General features: G+C 39.0%; 1 protein-coding gene across 6 annotated transcripts in view; it reads left to right on the top strand.

Moving 5' to 3' along the window:
• The first annotated feature begins 685 nt into the window (after positions 1-685).
• Positions 686-11,292, top strand: part of LOC307024912 (membrane-associated phosphatidylinositol transfer protein 2-like) — a 51,051-nt gene continuing 40,444 nt past the window's right edge. For 3 of the 6 annotated variants that reach the window (XM_079659409.1, XM_079659404.1, XM_079659410.1), the window contains exons 1-2: positions 686-993; positions 8,311-8,372. The gene's annotated coding sequence lies outside the window, so the exon portion shown is untranslated. Of the gene's footprint in view, positions 994-8,310; positions 8,373-8,955; positions 9,086-11,292 lie in introns of all 6 variants that reach the window. The other 3 variants (XM_079659406.1, XM_079659405.1, XM_079659407.1) reach the window with 3 other exon arrangements.

The raw sequence follows: 11,292 nt of genomic DNA, 5'->3' as shown, positions 1-11,292 counted from the left end.
GACTCGTTTTTTTACTGATTTTGAATGTCTTTGACACAAATATTACATAATATTTTTGTATATGAAGTTATAGAAACCCTGGCTGTTTTAATAGATCCTTTACTTAAGCAAGAAGATGAACCACACTAAAAACAATTGCCTACAAGTAAATGACCTGGATTAAATGCCCCACAGTCAAAGAAGTCATTATGCAGAATGAAAAATTCGAAAAAACTGATTTATATCACTGGATTATAACGTTGCATGCATGAATGTGTCCATTATGCCTACATATTATAATGTTGCAACTGGTAAAGGTTGAGCTCATATGAACTTTTGTCATATCTACTGCTGGGTGGCAATCTTTGGTTTTCAATGAGCAATTCAAGGTTACTAATTTGATGAAATAAAGTGGAAGCACAATATTGAGTTATTATAATAAAACTCTAGGTGGTACGTATTGTACATCTTAATGCTCATATTACAGTCCATAATTTTTTACGGCACATTTTGAATGTAGTAGACATTTTTATACTGTTGTATCGCTACTTTTACTAAAATATCTGTGTATTTATTCCCCCAGTGGTTCAAATATTTCCAGCCGTAATGTCCAGATGACCCAGCCTGACTCCTGCAGGCGGCAGTGCACCACGGGGGGGCGCCCCTCTTCTTCATGTTCTGCAGGAGGATGTGCTGTCTTCTTCTGATGTAACTGTTAACCTGATCTGTGCTCAGACACCGGCGACACACCGGAGCTCACACACACCGGACACACACCGGACACACACAGCACACCGTGTTTAGTGATGGAGTTGCTGCGGGGAGGTGACAGGCCGACACATGAACGCTCCGAGCGGGGGACTACAGGACGAACAGCGGTTCCCCTCCAGCGCAGAAAATAAACACCATCACCGACGATATCATCACCGGGCGTCTGTTGGGAAAATACACCTTTCACTGACAGCGATGTTGAATTATGTGGAGATCCAGGTGAATAACAGGGACTAGCTGCTGGTGAGTCCCTCCTGATGTTGTGTTGTTTATCTGATTACACGCTGTCAACACTGATTAACTCTCAGGCTTCACGTTAATTAGGCAGACTGACACGATGCAAATGTTAATTATCTCCTCCAGTATTTGTGGGAGTGTTTGCATTAGCTGCAGTGGTCAGGTGACATCCATCGTTGTAGCTTTCCTTGAACCAAAACAGCTGATCAATAGCATATATCTCATTGTGATGTGCTGTGCAGATATTCAGTCTCACACAGCACCCTCTGGCAGGGAGATAGCATGTTGCATAAACCTCCTATGTTGTACTTAAAAGAGAGAGGGATGTTCTATCTATGCATGTAACCCACCCAATAAGCCGTATAATGTACGGTATACATCGGCTTTAAATTAAGTATACTTCAATGTGCACAGATGGATTTGAGTAAATCCCCTTCACCCAACCCTCTGTATGCACCATCATTTCCCTACAGCAGACTATACACAGCCCCAGATTCACCATCACAACTAGATTAGAACTCTAGGTTCCTTGACAAGACAGGGTCACAACATGCAGGACTCAAAAAGGGTGGATATGTTGCTTATTTGGTGCACATTTCTGAGAAATCAACCAACCAGACTAACAGTATAGCTGCGTTAAGATAAAGACTAATGTTAGCATTGATTTGGACACTAGTCATGCCTTTCATTTGCAAGAAAAAAGCATTATCCGTTTAGACTGGAAAATGTTAGAAAATTATGAGAAATACCGTTCACCCCACAAGGAAGACTTTATACTGCTTGTTTTTGGCTAATCTACAGTACAAATATGTTACATGTATGGTTCACAAAAGACAAAGAAAAGTAGCAAATATGAACATTCAGGAAGATTAAAGAAAGAATAAACAAATATTTGAGTTTTAGATGAATCAATACAAATGTAAGCATCCCCCCTGCAGCAGGCCATCTGAGTTCATCACACATAATTAGGTATTTTTTACATTATATTTCTTGAAATTGTGACTTCCTCTTTCACATTTTCCCCCTCCTTTCCTACCCTCTTTCTGTAAAGCACAATATAAATAATTTAACTTGACTTTCTCTCATATTAACTGTCTGAAGTTTGACCTATCCTAGAAGTTGTCCTATACATCCTGCTCACAATGCAGGCCTCCAAAGGGCTGGAGCTATTCTCAGACTGAAGGTGAAAACACTAAAGAGCTGCTGTGATTCACACCGAGCCTGAAACCTATATAGACGGATGATGCAGAGGGGCCAGAACTTTCTAGGAAGAAACACTTTACCCCTTGAAAAAGTTTCGCAGTAGCCACAGAGCTTAAAATAATCAGTGTTAGCGCATTTTCAGTAATGCAAATATAACATGTATCTTACTCTAGAATCTAAATAACCGAATTAATTTGATAATAATTCTAACTGTAGATACAGTTTAATTGAATAAAACAAGCCTGAGTTCTTAGCCTTTGAGCAAAAAGATACCATCAGCTTGCTAACATGCTAACAAATATAGTGCTAATAGGTTATTGTTAGCTCATGTAAGGTTTAGTTTTGTTAGCATGCTAATTAGCAGGAAACACAACATACAGCAAAGGCCAATACAATAGGAGTTCATGAATTTTGCAGGAATCTTGTCATACACCAAAGTAAAGGAATGTAAATAACAATTTAAAATGTAATAATTAACTGACAAAGGTTCACCAAAGTCAGTATGATTTCACATTTCAAAATTATGAAAGTTTTAACCAAATTTCTTGAAAATTCATCTAGTTGTTAATGGACTAACCTTTTCTTAAATATAAGGATTAGCTGCTTTTGCTTTATTTTGAAAAGTAAAATACAAATATTTGAAATTTAAAAAATATGTTAAATCATTAGAAAAACATCACTTTGGGTTTTGGGATAAATATTCTCATCAGTAGCAATTCATCTAGTTCTTGAGATATTGATACCAAACTCAAAATGTCCGCCTTGTTGTGGCACTAAAGGGAACATCAGGGGATCATGAAAGTTATAAGGGTTCATCCTTAGGGTATCATGAATGCCTGCACCAAATTTCACCTCAATCCATCCGATAGTTGTTGAGATATTTCAGTCTGAACCTGAGTGGCGCACCATCCACAAACCGACCTTTCCTTGGAGCCGTGCTGCTATCATGGCTACATGGGTGTTATCCAAAGATTTGACTTGCTAATTTAAGTAGTATCATATCATCTCCACTATCACCACAACCATCAGATCCACTGCATGAGGTTCTGTTTCCTCCCATTTCAGGATCAGTGTGCATAATTTGAATGTATGTGGTGGGGGACTGAAAGAAGATGGAGCCTCGCAGGATCTGATTATCGGGCCAAAATGATTAGGTTTGCTTTAATGAATGCTATTAGGAAGTGGCCACCGCAGAAAGAATGAGTCATGGTATTGATTGCCGCCCCCTCCTTCACTTGCTCCTTCTCCCTCCTCCATACCCTCCCCCGTCTACCAATCCATCCTTACTTCTATTTTCTTTCTTCTGACTCCTTTTAAATCAATCTTCTCCCATCTCGTGGAACATGCCAGGTTTTTTCCTCCAAAGCTACGTCAGACAGGTTTTTTGAGGAGGGTTGGCATGCAGCCGGGCCAAGCGTTTGCATACTAATAACGGCATGACTCGCTCAGCGCTACAGTCTGGATGAGAGAGGAGGGGGAGGTAGGGAGGATGGGGAGGGGGTCTTGTCACGAGATGCCACGTCATCACAGTGTGTGGAATCTATTTTTAGCAGGGTAAACAGAGGGATTCCAGCCCACTGATCATGGCTTCACAGTGCGTGGAGGCAGACTGTAGTGTTGCACTTGGACGTGAATGGAAAACATTTCTTTTTAGTCCTGACGGTTTGCCTACAGCGTCACTCCCTCTCCTCCCACCGCTTCGGCCTGTCAGGGAGAAACACTGCGCCACAAATAGACGGAAGATCTGCCCATCTTTCGCTTTCTGCTCCTTATTGTGCCTCACATGCATGGGCATATGCACAAGACTCACATAGGAAATAATCTAGCATGCAGAAGTGAAAGTAAACAACATTGAGAGCTTTAGTTGTGAGGATATTAGAGGCTGTTATGCAGTCATACAGTACAAAGTAAAACCAGATAAAAGACATCAAATAATAGATAAAATATATAATATACACTACAACATGAAGTGTAGGTGTCTAACTTGACGCTATACATTAATGAGAAGCTCCTAATCGTTAAATTATTACCATTAATATGATATATATATACCATTAAATGTTGCACCTTTGATCCTCATTGTTTAACGCACTCTACAGCTCTTTTTATTTTCATACATATATATTTGACATATTGTTTTGGTCTAAATGTCTATTTTGTATTTTTAAGATTTGAGAAAATGTACAATTCAGTGCACAAAATATGCGTTTCATGTTAATGTCCTTAACCCAAAAGTCCTTAACCCAAAAGTCCTTTGGGTCTGTATTGAAAATCATCTGGTTTTATTCTGAAATATATTTATTTTTCAGAATTATAGTCCGACGATCTGCTTGATTGTTGCTTCTTTTAAGCTCCAGAAGTTTATTTACAGAACTACATGTAATCAATGATGGATGCATTTATTTTATTTTCAAAAAGTTGTTTTGCTGTGATTTAATACAGCAGACACTGAGAAAGACTGAATTGCATATATACAGCAATTATTGGGGTATTGTTCTGAGAATCCAAAGCTAGAGCTGTCATGTTTGGCCACGTTGGCAGTGCTCTTGCGGTTTGTTTGAGCACTTACTCTAATTAACAATTGCCGGGCTTTGTTCAGGTCCAGCGAGGCGTTGTGTCCTCATCAAATATTCAGACGTACCATGTTCAGTAGTATGGATGAGGAAGAGCAACCTGCTTACCTGATACTTTGAGCGTCGCTCTGTTAGTTAAAGTCATCTCTGTGCGTCGCTTCCCTCGGACTCACTGACGTGCTCTGCAAGTGGAGCTTTGAGATAAACACTGATAATAGCTTTAAAGGGGCCCTAATATGCTTTCCCTTTCCTTTAGTCCGTTAAAAAAGTGTTTGTATGTAAATGATCCTCCCTTGGACTCCTTTGTTTACTTCCGTAACATAGTGACATTACTAAGTAACATGCGCTTCTTTTGGCTGGCGCTCCAACACATTGTACGTGATAGGCTAAGGGGCGGGACATCTCTAAGTGGTTGACTAATCACAACAGAGCCGGCCAGCAAACCAATCAGAGCAGACTGGGTTCTGGTTTCAGACAGAGGGTGAAAGGCAGAAAAAGGCAGAACGAGAAAAATAAATCACTTTTTGAACATTAAAGCATCTAAACATGTAACGTAGAGGAACACAAAATATTATTTCTTTTTCGGACATTGCTAATGGCTGATTGGATTCAGATCACAGCTACTCCCTTTTTATGATGGCTTCTTATTGTAACTAAGCGTCCTTTTGAACGTCCGGAACCCAGCAGGAGCTAATTTGCAACTACAGCAACAATTTGTCTACTATTTGCATTTTTCAGCTATTCATCACTTTTCAAAGCTCCTGTCAAATGAAATAGATGGCAAGTGTTTTTCTGTAAATTTACCGAAATGCATGACAATCCATATAATCATTGTTGAAATATACAAACAGTTAACAGACAGTTTTTGATCTGATGACTGTGCTACAACAAAAAGGATGTAATTCACCAACGATATTACAATTCATCCTGAGAAGAATGTGAATGTGTTCCAAATGTCATGACAATTCAAACATAGTTGAGATGTATCCAAAGACTCAATATACGATGTGGATTTAGACACAATATTGGGACTAATTGTTTTTAGCTTTACAATTTCAAACTTCATAGATGGTGTTTTTGCTGTTACTATCCTGTGTTTTTGCTTCCACAACTGGCAGGACAATACAACGCAAAACCCAAACATGACATTTGAAGTGGGGACTGTAATGTTACAAATAACTCTTTAGCGTTAATGTCTAAGACTAAAATGTACAAAACCCATACTGGAAAACACCATGTTAGTGACCTGTCAATCACAAGGTAACCCTGCCCTAAAGCATGCCCTTCTTTATTGTTTATTTTACTCTAAATGGGACCATCACTTATGAATTGACATTATGCTGTATTAAAGAAGACTTGAAATGACCAATGGAGAATTAACTCATGTATAAATTACTTTATGAGGGAATTAATCAATTGAGAAATAGGGTCATTGCACATCCAACCAGAAAGGGCGAAGAGTACTGTAGATAAAGATTTTAGAACAATATTAAAGGGAACGCAGGTTTTGCACATTGGCTTTTTAGACCTGGGTATCATGAACGCATGTATCACATTTGATGGTAATCCATTCAATAGTTGCTGAGATATTTCAGTCTGGACCAAAGCGATGGACCGGGTTTGTAATGATTTTGTGAGTGAGTGATACATCTTCTCTCAGACTTTATAAATGTGAGCAATCAAGAGATGAATCTGTAGTCTTAATAGATGCTTAATCCTGGTGACAGGACCGGGTGTCCCTGCAGAGCGTCCCCCCTGTCTCCTCCACCACCCCGGCTGTATATTAGCCAGCCTCGGAGGCCTGGAGCCGGGCCAAACAGTAATGGTATTGGCCCCGGAGAGTGGATCTTCCCCTCCTTATATCTCCTTCTAAATCTCCTCAGCTAAATGACCTGTATTCCTCTTCTGTCCTAATGTTTCCTTTTCTACTGTATATTAACATCAACCTGCCTCTGTGCTGTCCACCTCCACCTGCAGATCCTCTTATCGTGTGTGTGGGTGTGTGTTTGTGTGCATGAGTGCTCAGATGAGACTGTAAATGACCATGTGTTGATAGAGTTAATTGTGAGTTGTTGAAAGAGGCTTCTCTGATCTCAACCGCCTGCTGCTTCCTCCTGTTGGAGTTTCTCATGGATGTTTTTGATGTTGAAGGAATGCTTTTTTGCTGCTCAGCTCTGTACTCACTGACCTTGATTTCTATCTCATAGCCTTCATCACTTGACTTTTATCTGACATACATACATCTGTGATGTGCAGCTAGTATGTGTATCTTTTCTCTTGCAGTATTTCTTTACTTTGTGCCATTTATTATTGTGGTTCTTTGACTTGTCGAAGGAAAACAGATGCAGTTTATCCTAAAGCTATGTTCCGTGACAGTGCATCAAATGGTGACATTTATGTGTACCGTTTTGTCCGATTTTCAAAAATAACTACTTTCAATTATTTAAACGGATATTGCAATTGCTTTATGATTTATATACAGTCTATGTGTAAGAGGCATTGATCATTTTGCATCATATTTGCCATTTTTGTTAAAAAATATATAAATTGTGATTCATCGGTACACAATGCCCAATATAGAATATTATTTGGACACATTTTTGGTTTTTTAAGGAATATTGTGTCTCTGGCATTTTAGGTATTGCAATTAAGATAAAATGAGTATGAACTGTTCATGGCTGGCTGTATTTTTTCCTCAACTCAACGAGGCCTAACTGAATAAAGGTGATAATAAAAGAGAGATTATAGTGTATAATGTTGCATTTATAGCTTGTTTTGCTGCTTTCCTTTCATTATTTTAAAAGCTGTTCCTGCTGGTGACTTTAAATCTAAACTTAAAGAGAACAGTTATGTGTTTGTTTTTTCATCAAGGGCAGCCAGCGAAAATACATCTGTGACTTTCTGTTTCCTCATTCATAAAATGTTTATTTTTAAATGAGCGAACAACATTATAGACTGAAGCCCCAGATGAACAGTGTGCGGGGTGATTAGCCTCCCTCCCCCCTCTCCCCCTCCCTCCCACAGACCGTCATGCATCGCCGCCATTTACCAGAACGCAGGAAAGCAGAGCAATTTGAGAAGCATCACAACTAACCCCTGCCTGCAGCCCCACCACCATCACGCTGCTCTCTGCCCCCCCCCCCCCTCCACCTCCACCCTGAGCTAAAAATAGCTCGTCCTCTTTCATCACCCAGCCATCACGTCAGGCTCACTCTCATTTGCTGCCTACGCCTCTTTTCATGTTGTGATGTTTTCAGAGTGTCAGATGTTCACATGAGCTGTTGTTGTTTAGCATACGGACTTCCATCTGATCTTAAAGTAATGTCGTTTTTATCAATTGTACTTGCTTTGATTTTATTCTGTTGCATTTCTTCTGTTCCTCAACCTTGATTGAGGAAGGAAGTTATTTCGAAACATGACTTCTGGTGTTTATGAAATATGAAGTGTGAGGTCTTTGAGGAAACACTGTTTTTTAGAGCTGTGTGTCAGATAGTAGAGTGTGCCTCGTTAAACTGACATTAGTATCTCTGCTGTTTCTCATTCACAGGAAGAAGGAGAGGAAACCATCGCTGGAGATGGACTGCAGGTCGGTGATAACATCTCATATCTGTGAGTTTGATGAAACAAACCTTCTCTGTCAGCTAAGCAGCAGTTGAGGAAGTATTCAGTTCCTTTTATCTAAATAAAAGCAACAGTTCTACAATTAAAAAAATACAGAATTGCCAGTAAAAGTCTGACTGAAGCAAATCAGCAAATATAGTTAAAGTATCAAAGTAAAAGTCTCTTACCATTTTTCTTTTTAATATATCTAGTAAAATAGTAACTAGTGAATACAGCTATCAGGTATCAACATAGTGGAGTTTAACAAATGACTAAACTAATTTATCAATATTTGCATCTGGGACCATAACAACAGAAATGTATTTTAAAAATGAATGGATTTTGGTCTGGAATAACTAATAGTATGGTGGCAACATTTAGATCATAAATGATACGTAATTATTATTAATGACTGTTTTTAACACTGTAATTGCCTACAAATTGAACAGTAGTTAAGTACAGTACTTGAGTAAATATACTTCCCAACACTACAGCTGGGATTATTTTCCAGCCATTTAGCCTTGCAACTCGGTGACATTATGATATTAAAATTCTGAACGCTGTTGACTAAATAAATTAAAATATCCATCAGGGATTTGTGCACATGCTGCAGCAGCCAGCGTGACGTCCTGATGAAATGCTGCCAGGGACAGCAGGAGCCGACGCACGGTAACATCCCAGGCCGGCGTTTGATTCGTGCCGATGAGTAACAGGAGTGTCTGGTGAGCAGAGATGTGTTTGACACGGTCACAAATTAACAGCCGTTATAGTAGCAGATGTTCACATTGTGCAGCGGGACTGTGTGGCGTTGAGGGGTTGATTCTGTTAGCGTGTGTCCTGCTGATGCTCGGATAAAGTGTGTGTGTGTGTGTAGGGCGGAGTACCCGTCAACAAGTCATTTTATTCTGAGGATGTACATCCCTACAGCTCGATGATAAAACCAGAGGCTGCTGCACAAAGCTCATTCTCATTCTCAGCCTCACTTCCTGTTCGTTGGTATGACAGTAAATGTAATCTCGCTGCAGGTTCACCTTTTGTGATCTGTTGTAGTACATTTCTTCAGATCCATCCTCAGGAGCTAAAAGGCCGCTCAAACTCTCTTCTTCAGATCAGAATCAGAATAAGAACTCATGTATTTATCACTAGGGGGAAATTGGATTTGGGTTGAACTGTTTCTTCAGTATAAAATTAAACAAATAAATTCAATGAAATAGAAATAGAAAAAATGTATATGTTATATATGATTTTTTTTTTCATATATAATAAATTGTATTAAATCAATTATTCATATATCTAACTTGGAGAAAACAAGATATAACAAAAATAAATATGTTGAAGTATGAATTATACAATAAATACAGTAGTGTATTTATATAGAAAATGACATTAGTACTATTGCGTTACAGTCTGTTGCACAATAATGCCATATGGCAGATTTTTTTAATGAGATGTGGAGCAGCATCAGCGACACAATCCCCTACAGAATCCGTCTGGCTGCAGGTTGGGATATTTTTATCCTGAAACCCACAGAGACACGTCGGCTGGATGTAATTAAAGAGACGTTTATAAAGCGTAGGCTTGTGAGTCACAGAGTTTATCCCACTCGCAGCAGGTGTCATTTGAGGAAAGATCTCCCTCCAGTGTGTGCCCCTGATACATTAACATTACATTTAGACATTTAACCCACTGTAATACTGGGAATTGTCTTTTTTCACTTTCTATTTTTATACACGGGAAACATAAATGAGCTTTAGGGATGCTGGTTGTTCAGATGGAGCTAGGCTAACTGTTTCAATCTGTTTCCAGTCTTTATGCTATCTAAGTTAGCCTGATGCTTGCTGTAGCTTTATATTTCTCAATCACAAACAAGGGTAGCATCAATCCTCAAATTGCAAAGCATATTCCGAAACATTTCACCATTTTCTTTTAACTAAAGATCACATTTTTGTATGAAAGGTTTGTTCCAAATGAAAGACATACTCGTATTACAGCCAAACCATGTTCTTAGTGGTTATTGCCAAAAATGGTGCCTGGTCAGGGGTTTTCTGACTCTCCACTGATTTATCAGCGCTGTGTCAGAAGCAAGGTTGTATTTTCCAAATGAACAGCAAATTGGAAATTTTTAAACGTTGTGTTTGGCCCAGTAGAATGTATTTAATGTAGGCAGAGCTGTTTGTTCATGGATTATTTCACCAATCATAATCCAGGACGTAAATGATCTGTTTTCAAATGCAAAAGTTAAACCCATGTGCAAAGTAAAAATAAATCTACAGTATGGTAGGTTTTACATCAATGTGAGCAGTAAAGCTTGACATTTAAATGCAGATAAGCTGCTGCAGTGTCCACATGCAGATTACAGCCTCTGGAGTGACGTCGCAGCTCCAGGCTGAAATAAAGGAGCACAGTTTTGCTCATTCACTGATTTGCCAGTCAAAATCAGAGACCTGTTCGCATCACTCAGCTGGCTCATTCAAATTCTGTGTGTGATGCTGGTGAGAAAAATACCCAGCAGGAGAGGCGAGATGGTCACGACACCGTGCAAATAGATGCATAATCATCAGAGCAGGTGATCTGCCTCTGGCATCACATCCAAATGATTCATGCACATGAGCTTTACCAAACCTCTTTCATCTCCAAGCCTACATGTGACTACATGCCAGAGCTATAGGATTCAATGAAGGCGTTGAGGACTTGTGTGGATGTGTCAAAAGGTGCTTTATGGTTTGTGCATCTCAGTGAGAATAATAAAGTATTTATCATTTATATGCAATATCAAAGAGTAGCTTCCTGTAGACATATGAGACAAGCACTGCAATAAATAGTTGATAATCTTCATTATTTATATCATTTTTCCGAGAGCAATAATGCATATCTTACAAAAAAGACATTAGCAAACAACATTTTAATTTTTTTTTATTGACTTTAGTAG

Source organism: Notothenia rossii, assembly GCF_949606895.1.
Source record: "Notothenia rossii genome assembly, chromosome: 11".
NCBI classification, from domain to species: Eukaryota; Metazoa; Chordata; class Actinopteri; order Perciformes; family Nototheniidae; genus Notothenia; species Notothenia rossii.
This window is presented reverse-complemented; position numbering and strand designations above follow the sequence as displayed.